The 10179-nt window shown below is 35.4% G+C and overlaps 1 protein-coding gene across 7 annotated transcripts in view; it reads right to left on the minus strand.

The window, feature by feature from the left end:
* LOC127978797 (growth hormone-inducible transmembrane protein) overlaps window positions 1-10179 on the minus strand; it is a 36266-nt gene that overhangs the window by 12197 nt on the left and 13890 nt on the right. The window lies entirely within an intron of this gene.

Here is a 10179-nt window from a genome sequence, read left to right on the forward strand (position 1 = left end):
CTTATCATAAAAATAACATAGCATCACAAATAACTACAAATACATGTTTACAAAATAAGCCATACTCCGAGTAGAACATTAACTTTCTATAAAAATGAAGGTCAATCAACAGAATTTGTATAATTTTTGTAAAAAAAAAAAAATGTTTTAAAGAAAATTATAAAAAATAAAATGCTGGAATCAACATTAAATCACAAATTCTGTTGTTTGAGCTTATGTTCTATTAAATTAAGAATATTCAAAATCAAATGCTTCCTCAGTATTTTTTTTTTTTTTCTTTTCTGTTTTTTTAATCAGGCTAACTTGTCCAGTCGGGGATATAAAGATGTCTTTCACTTATTATAGTAAGGCGTCTGGTCAGTATGGGACAGTTGAACACATATAAACAAATGAAATTTCATATTTTGCTGTTTATTTCGACAGATAGTAGTTACTATGACAATCGTTCGCATTGGGCTTTATGATCAAAGTTAAAAAAGGTAAACACTACTTTAAATCCTCTCAATAAGAAAATGTAAATACCAAAAATCGAAAATTTGAGTGTGGACACATATAAACATGAAGCAGTGTTAAAAGAGACACTGAAGCAGTGTTGAAGTTAATGAGATAATTAAGAAGTTAAAGGTGCTGTAGGGAACTTCTGTAAAAAAATATTTTTTACATATTTATTAAACCTGTCATTATGTCCTGACAGTAGAATCTGGGTGATTCTCACGAAATCGTAGTTTCAAAGATTTCATATATGACATTTAAAAAAATGTTTGTATCAACAAATTTTCTTTTTAAGCATTAAGAGCCGGGTCTGAAGTGTCAGTGACCATAAATTTAAAAAAGTTTTACTGACAATTTAACAACTTTTTGAACATATTTTCCAAAACATGTCCTTAAAAATCTCATTACCGTAACACTCTGAAAAGTCCAGTGATGTGGGGAAAAATAATACATTTTTAAAAATTGTTTTATAACAGTCATGCACAGTTACTTGAAACTCTGGAATAAAATATATTTTTATAATAACATTTTTATGTGATTTTGAATTATTTCTCTCATTACCGCAACACCTTCTGCATTTTGCAGCCAATTTTTTATTTTTTTTTCAGTAAAAACTGAAATATTTTCAAAATGATGTTGCAAACCTGAAAGAACACAATGTATAGATTCTGCACATACATTTAAAAGCAGACTACTATTTTTCAATTTCTTAAATAAATCTTAAAAGAACACATGTTGCGGTAATGATACATAGGTTACGAAAATGAGGTTCTTGATTTCGGTAATGATAATAGGCATATTAAGTATGTGGTATAGTCAAACAAATAATATTTAATGTAGAAAATAATAATATTAATTGTCTACATTAATATTAATACAATAATATTGTATATATACAATAATATAATACAATAATTTTCTACAATAATATCGGCATAAATTATTTTGCAGTGCTTCATAACTAGATAACATAGGGTATAAACACCAGGGGTCATTTTCACAAAGTATTTTAAGTGAAACTTAATGTTGCTCCTAACTCCACATCTTTAGGACTCTTCGACTCTTCTTCAAGTACTTCATAAAGTGTTTTTATGTAAAAATCAGCTTTTAAATCTGTGAAAAGTTAGTGGTAGTCAAGAGGACACCTAAATCACAAAGACCATTCCTAAACAATCCTAAAATGGCTGTTTCCACAGCAATCCAGTTTGGATTTCTTTTACCTTTGTACTAAATCTTACTGTCGTATCAGCCATAATAATTCTAGTCTGTTAATTAAAAGGCTGCTTATACATATAACAATTATTTATAAGATGCAGACATGTAGAAGCTGACAATTAGCTGAACATATGCTTGTTTAATTAGTGACACTCTAGTTCAAACTTTATTTGAATATTGCAACATTTTTATTTTGAAATCTTTATTTGATTATGGCAACATGATATCTCATTCTACAATATTTCTATTATAAAATAACTGACAGAGACCCATCCCCTATCAGCCAATCACTGTGGGTGTAGTTAGTAATCATGCTGACATCATCCATACCAAAAAGGTCATCCTCACTCTTTTTCTTAGCTTAAGATTTCTCCCCATTCCTTAGTAAAATTCTGTCACAGCTGCTTTATGAATTAGTTTTAAGAGAAGCTGTTTAAAGGGGACCCTGTGGTTTTCCACAAAAATAAATACTTAATAGTGTAATGTTAGAAAACAAACAAGACTAATATTAGTTTTGTAATTTTAGTTTTATTATAAAAAAATTATTCACAATACATTATTACAAAATAATGTTTCTTATTTCATTTTATATTTTATGTAATAATCATATAATTATGTAATAACTATTTATTAATAGTCATTGACAGTGGGAATGTAGTATTTGATAACTCAAGTGGATTTTTTTCTTTCTACTGAAAGAGTTGGTTCTGGTAAAGAGTATACCCAAGTGTGAACCTAAAGTTTTCCAAAATCGCTCATTCCTAAAAAGATGATTCACAATATATTTTTATTTTTTCCTTAAAGATGTTCTCATTCAATTTAACCCTAACCATTCTATAATAATTGTTTTTGAATTAGAATTTCAAGCTGCTGCATTTTTTCATATTTAAATACACTGCCATTCAAAAGTTTAGCATCAATAATAAAAAATAAAAAAAAGTTTTTTTAAAGCCTCTTCTGCTCATCAAGGCTGCATTTATTTGATCAGAACTACAGTAAAAACAGTAATATTATGATAAAGTGATTGTTATCTTTTTAATATACTTTAAACCAGAATTTTATTTCTGTGGTAACAAAGCTGAATTTTCAGCATCATTACTCCAGGTTTCAGTGTCAAATGATCCTTTAGAAATTATTCTAATATGACATACAGCCAAGTATGGTGACCCATACTCAGAATTTGTGCTCTGCATTTAACCCATCCAAAGTGCACACACACAGCTATATGACTATTATTAATTCCTCATTGTTATTAGGACATGTCCCCAAAACCTTCAAACTGGCTGTTATTAAGCCTCTCATAAAAAAGCCACAACTTGACCCCAGAGAACTAGTTAATTATAGACCAATCTCGAATCTCCCTTTTCTGTCCAAGATACTAGAAAAGGTGGTCTCCTCACAATTATATTCCTTCTTAGAGAAAAATGGTATATGTGAGGATTTCCAGTCAGGATTTAGACCGTATCATAGTACTGAAACTGCTCTCCTTAGAGTTACAAATGATCTGCTCTTATTAACACACCAATTTGAAAAACTAATGGAATGCATAGTCGATATAAAAAATTGGATGACGAGTAATTTCTTACTGCTAAATTCAGAAAAAACAGAGGTGTTAATCATCGGGCCTAAAAATTCTACTTGTAATAACCTAGAACACTGTCTAAGACTTGATGGTTGCTCTGTCAATTCTTCGTCATCAGTTAGGAACCTAGGTGTGCTACTTGATCGCAATCTTTCCTTAGAAAGCCACGTTTCTAGCATTTGTAAAACTGCATTTTTCCATCTCAAAAATATATCTAAATTTCGGCCTATGCTCTCAATGTCAAATGCAGAAATGTTAATCCATGCATTTATGACTTCAAGGTTAGACTACTGTAATGCTTTATTGGGTGGTTGTTCTGCACGCTTGGTAAACAAACTACAGCTAGTCCAAAATGCAGCAGCAAGAGTTCTTACTAGAACCAGGAAGTATGACCATATTAGCCCGGTCCTGTCCACACTGCACTGGCTCCCTATCAAACATCGTATAGATTTTAAAATATTGCTTATTACTTATAAAGCCCTGAATGGTTTAGCACCTCAGTATTTGAATGAGCTCCTTTTACATTATACTCCTCTACGTCCGCTACGTTCTCAAAACTCAGGCAATTTGATAATACCTAGAATATCAAAAACAACTGCGGGCGGCAGATCCTTTTCCTATTTGGCGCCTAAACTCTGGAATAACCTACCTAACATTGTTCGGGAGGCAGACACACTCTTGCAGTTTAAATCTAGATTAAAGACCCATCTCTTTAACCTGGCATACACATAACATACTAATATGCTTTTAATATCCAAATCCGTTAAAGGATTTTTAGGCTGCATTAATTAGGTAAACTGGAACCGGGAACACTTCACATAACACCCGATGTACTTGCTACATCATTAGAAGAATGGCATCTACGCTAATATTTGTCTGTTTGTCTCTTGTTCCAAGGTCACCGTGGCCACCAGATCCAGTCTGTGTCCAGATCAGAGGGTCACTGCAGTCGCCCGGATCCAGTACGTATCCAGATCAGATGGTGGATCAGCAGCTAGAAAGGACCTCTACTGCCCTGAAAGACAGCGGAGACCAGGACAACTAGAGCCCAGATACAGATCCCCTGTAAAGACCTTGTCTCAGAGGAGCACCAGGACAAGACCACAGGAAACAGATGATTCTTCTGCACAATCTGACTTTGCTGCAGCCTGGAATTGAACTACTGGTTTCGTCTGGTCAGAGGAGAACTGGCCCCCAACTGAGCCTGGTTTCTCCCAAGGTTTTTTTCTCCATTCTGTCACCGATGGAGTTTCGGTTCCTTGCCGCTGTCGCCTCTGGCTTGCTTAGTTGGGGTCACTTCATCTACAGCGATATCGTTGACTTGATTGCAAATTAAAACAGACACTATTTCAACTGAACAGAGATGACATCAATGAATTCAATGATAAACTGCCTTTAACTATCATTTTGCATTATTGAGACACTGTTTTCCAAATGAATGTTGTTCAGTGCTTTGGCGCAATGTATTTTGTTTAAAGCACTATATAAATAAAGGTGATTGATTGAAAGGTGACAGCAATGAACACACACACACACACACACAAAGTTCTGTTAATGATAGATGCACCAACATTTGTGTAGGCTTCCCAACAATTTTTGATAACTACTCCTGCTGTAACCTCTAACCCATAATGTCTCTCTCCTTCCTGGGATTTGGTGGGTTGGTTTAAATGTTTTCTCTGAAATTGGTCACCCTAGCCTTTGCTTAAGCTTTTTTGTTTTGTTATTAAATAATATTTAATTTAATAACTCATTATATACATTTAACAATAGTCTGTATGATTAAATTCTCATTACCGAAAAAGAGGTTCTCTCTACCGCAACTGCCCTTAAATTGTTGCGGTGAGTGAAAATGGTGTTGCGGAGGATGAGGTGTCTTAGCATGTTTTGCTAACAACAGAGAAGCCATGATGATTTACCTAATTTTTACTCGGCGTATATAATCAGTCATTAATGAAGTATATTTTCATAGAAAATTTGTAATCTAATATTTTTCTAAATGTGGAAAACTACCCGTTTCGGTGATGATAATCAATTTGTCGTGTACATGTTCTGACAAGAGAATTTTACACTTTTAACTGGAACAATATGAAGATATCTGCCTATCTTGTTGGTATTTCGAAGGTTCTGCCTCATGTGTTGCTTAATTTAAAATCAAGATTTATATTTTGAAAAAATTGTGTGCGACGCGTAAATGACCCTCAAAAACTATTGCGGAGGATGAGAACATTAGTCATGGACACTTTATATTTCCACTATTGTATCATTATTATTATACATGAATATTCAGTCTGTCATTTTTCTGTCATGTGAAAAATTATAGAAGAATATCCATTTACTTTTTTCAGAATATTTTAATTGTAATTTGTTTATATTACAACATAACATAAGTTAAGATACAGCTGGACGCATTGCGGTAATGAGAATTTCAGCAGAAAATGCAATAAAATGCAAAAATAATTAATTCCTATGTTGAAATTACTCTTTGTGCAAGGTAGAGAACAGTATTGTCTTTATTATGGTGTTTTTATATATTACTAAATTGCATGTTTAATATCTAAAATCACTAGTGACATGGCGTTTCAACTGTTTCGTGAGAATGACCCATATGAGACAGATAATCTGTGAAAAAAATCAAGCTCATCTGGCTCCTCCCAGTGTCCTATTGTCATTTGCAGAAACTCCATCGCTCCCAGTAAAAAATAACCAATCAGAGCTGCGGTCCGTAACTTTGTTTGTGTTCAAAATGTAGAAAAATGTATATAATAAGCGAGTACACCATGAATCCATTTTCCAAACCGTGTTTTTGGCTTGTCCTGATTCACTAGGGTTCACCTATAATAAGTGTTTATATTCGGACTATTTTAGATTGCTTCGGGGATACCGCGGCGGAGTAACCCAGTACCTTTGTGATGCTTCATAGACATAAACAGAGAGAAGTAGTTCCGGCTACGATGTTCTTCCGCAAGACGCAAGCAGTTCTGTTTATTAACCACTAGAGCGTCAAAAGTTACCAACTGCAGCTTTATTGAGTTATGATTGAGCATTATTGAAGACACCTGATGTTAACAAGCAGAATCACCATTCGAGAAAATCACAATTTGTTTGTCACCATTATAGTGGTCGGTGTTTGCTTTAGTTGGGATCAACAACAGTTCAGACTATGAAAAGACAATGCAGAAAAGCAGAGCGGATGTGGAGGAAGACAAACTATCGCATCTATAAAGACAGCCTTCATGCTTTTAATGTGAAACTAGCCACAGCTAGACAGAATTTCTTCTCAGACCTTATAAACAGTAACTTAAACAACACTCGTACTCTTTTTGCCACTGTTGAGAGACTGACAAACCCCCCGAGTCAGATTCCAAGTGAAATGCTCTCAGAAGGCAAATGTAATTAGTTTGCTTCCTTCTTTTCTGAGAAGATCATCAATATCAGGAAGGCGATTAGCACATCCTCAAGTAATGCAGAGGTCAGACAGATTCGGCCACAATATCAAAAAGATACTATATGGAGCATCGCTTCACGCTTGCATCAGCTGACAGTCAGCTGTTCCTGACGTGTACCAATCCAGTCTCGACACCTATCACATGCGGTCTATTTAAATTCCCACTCATTAGTGTCTCTTCCATCGCATCGCTGCTGCAAATCAAATTGATGCAGTTTGTATCAGAACATATGAAATCCACATCTGAGATAAGTGAATGCTCTTTTAATCCATATCGCTGAGTATGTGCCTGGTGGTTAACGTGGTTTTGCATCGGTTGCAGGAACGAATATTAAGCATATTTGCAGCAGCATACACCTGTGTTCATACACCTGGAGCAATACGCAGCTAGAGCATGCAATCGCTCTGAGGACACACCGATAAAGCCACGAAAACAGGGTTAAACGAGACAAGCATTCTCGTGTAAGCGTTTCAACGGGGGTTTATTTAGCGGCGAAATCTCAATGTCACTGCTGTTTATTTCTAAGGTTGATGTGTGAGTGTTTCAGATGCACGCAGCTTCAAAAGCACGCATATATTGCTCTATGGCTTCTATACATAAAGAACGTCAATAGCCACTTTTACATGTATTTTATTTTTCATTCTGATTTAAAGATTTGGTGGACTGTTTACATGAGACGCTATCATCTAATCCGATATGGTGTTTAAATGTGCTCGTGATTTCTATTTTGGGACATACTAAGTGGCCTACGATGACATGCGCGAGTATAGCCTACCCACTTGTTTTGTTGCTTCGCAAAGTCTGTAATTTACTATCATGAATCGTTCCCTTTAATGGTTCACCATACAGTTGTGAAACTAGTGATTCATTGATGTAATTGGTGCATTATCAGTTCTGTCATTTGACATTTCCCCGCCCATCATCTACTGAGTGCGCGTGTCCGCTGCAGCGAGAGAACTCCGCTCTAATGCCATCGGGAGCACCGGGACATTTTTAGACCGGTTGAGTGAGAGCTGATCGCCGAAGCAGGGGAAACCTCCCTCACATTAGGCACTGTTTCTAAATTACACAAAACTGCAAAAAAAAGTGTGAAGCGGCGCTACGAACTGCATCCGCCAGCTGCACGCAAGAGCAGAGTCTCCCGCACAGCGCTGCGTTTGCGCAACAACAGTGTACAGTGATGAACCGCTTCATCCATTCAGATGTGATACAGCATTATTGATACTGTCGTGTGACACATGAGAACATTAAAGGTTCTGTAGTGATGCTGGCTGAAAACATGCCCAAATAATGTTAACTGAAGAGTAAACTGGAAAACATGTCAATTCAGACCTTCTGTAATGCAGCTCTAAAATTTATTCTGATATAAAAAAAAAATCTAAAGTATTAAAATAATCATCATTCTGTACTTAAATGGAAAAATACACGATTTTTCACCAAGTTTCGTTAAACAATGAATCGTGAGGGGGCGGCTTATGAACGCAGATAATGCTTGCAACGAGCTATCGCACAACATTTACAAATGGGTTTATGAATCCGTATAATTCATACAACGACAGGCAAATTTTGGTCAAGTGTTTTCATTGAGCTATTCACGATCATAGTGTTGTTTCTAAGCTGAAAAGCAGTAAATTGTGCTTCACTTATTACATCAGCTTTCTGCTCTGGGGCCTGTACCATGAAGCTGGATTAGGTGGCTAGCCAGCTATGTTTCAGCTTAGTTTCCGCCAACCCTGGGTTTTAGGTACTATGAAAGTAGCTCGGCTTTAATCGGTGTTCGTTGCCATGGTATCTTACACTCCACAGCTAACCTGCTCCGGGGCAGGTTATGTTCTGGATTCAAGATCTCAAACTGAAGGTGAACCAATCAGATGTGAGAGAAGTGACACATGTCTGACACAAAGTCACTCCAGTTTATCTAGCTCCAAATTAAAGGTCACTTATGCTTAAAAAAAAAAAATATATATATATATATATCTGTATAGAAGTCAGGCTTTAATGATAATAACTGAGTCATTTTATGATTTATATAATTATTGTGATTCATATTATTATTTATCTCTTACACACAAGCAATTTTAGTTTAACAGTTATTATAAATTATTTTAAATAAATATTAATGTATACAGATCATGTAATATAAATAAGCTGTAGTATCAAAAGATTGCACTATTTTAAAAATTTCAAATCTAAACTTACATGTTCAAGTCTCTATCACTATATATTTTCAAATGTATAAACTAAGTTAAAAAGTTCCGCTTGTGACTAAACTGATGGAGCAAGATCATTTTATTAGTCCTCCTTCATTTTTCATATGACATTTAAATTGGTCATATTCTTCAATCTCTTAACCGTTAGCAAAACCTTTAACCTTTAGTTTTGAATCTCGCTGGGTCTCTCACGAGAAGTAAATCAAACATGCTTTGTGTTGCAAGGCTCGTGATTGGCTGTTCAACAGTGATGTCACACATTCATGTGCACGCGCTCCACAAACTCGGGATCAAAGCCTGAATTGACAAAGAAAGTTGATGAACAGCATCATGGTACCAACAAAGCCGGATTGGAGAGGTTTGGCTTTGTCAACTCAAAACTAATCCTGTAACTGAATTTGTTCAGCTACCATCATGGTACAGCCCCCCGGTCATGAGATTCCAGATTCCATTCTAATGTGTGTTATTGTTTAATTGGAATTTTATCTTTTTCGTCCACTATTTCCCAGTCTCTAATGTAATGTCAGTGTCTACTAATCACTGAATGCACAGCGTTGCCGACGTCATGTTCACATTCTGATGACTACGACTATTGATGTGGTTACATAGATACAAGTAATCGGTTTAATACGTTAACATGGCACAATTTTAATTTAGTTCGGTTATAGAAGGTTATCCGACCCCTTTCAACAGATTACCATTTCGGCAATTTTATTCAGACTGAGGTATTTATATGGAGCATTTTCATTCAGACTGGACGTCATCCTAAGTTTCCGAAGGGTTTATGCTTCCCCTGCTGGACTACCCTACATTATGCAACTTACAGCTTTAATGCACATTACATGCTCCTAGTGCTGCAGCAAGGGGTCGTATGTATCACACATTTGCTTAAAGGGGGGCTACAATGGTGTTTCATAGATTCAGAGTTGTTCAATGTTAAAGATGGATTTTCATGCTAAACATGGCCAATTTGGATGAAAGGAGTTTTCTATGCTAAAAATCTTACTTCTGGGTGGTACGAGTTTTGGTAGTTTTTTTTTTTTTTTTTTTTGATCATGGATCTCATTATGCCCCTTCCCTCAATGTGATTATTTTATTTATTTATTTATGTCAGCATGTTAGACACTTAAAATTGTTTAATATACAAACTGCCGTCGTATTATGTGCTGCTGCTAGGGGTGTATGCTTCCCCCATACATTCAAATATTTGCATAAGCAGCTAAAGCAACAT

This window comes from Carassius gibelio, chromosome B19 (genome assembly GCF_023724105.1).
Source record: "Carassius gibelio isolate Cgi1373 ecotype wild population from Czech Republic chromosome B19, carGib1.2-hapl.c, whole genome shotgun sequence".
Taxonomy (NCBI): domain Eukaryota; kingdom Metazoa; phylum Chordata; class Actinopteri; order Cypriniformes; family Cyprinidae; genus Carassius; species Carassius gibelio.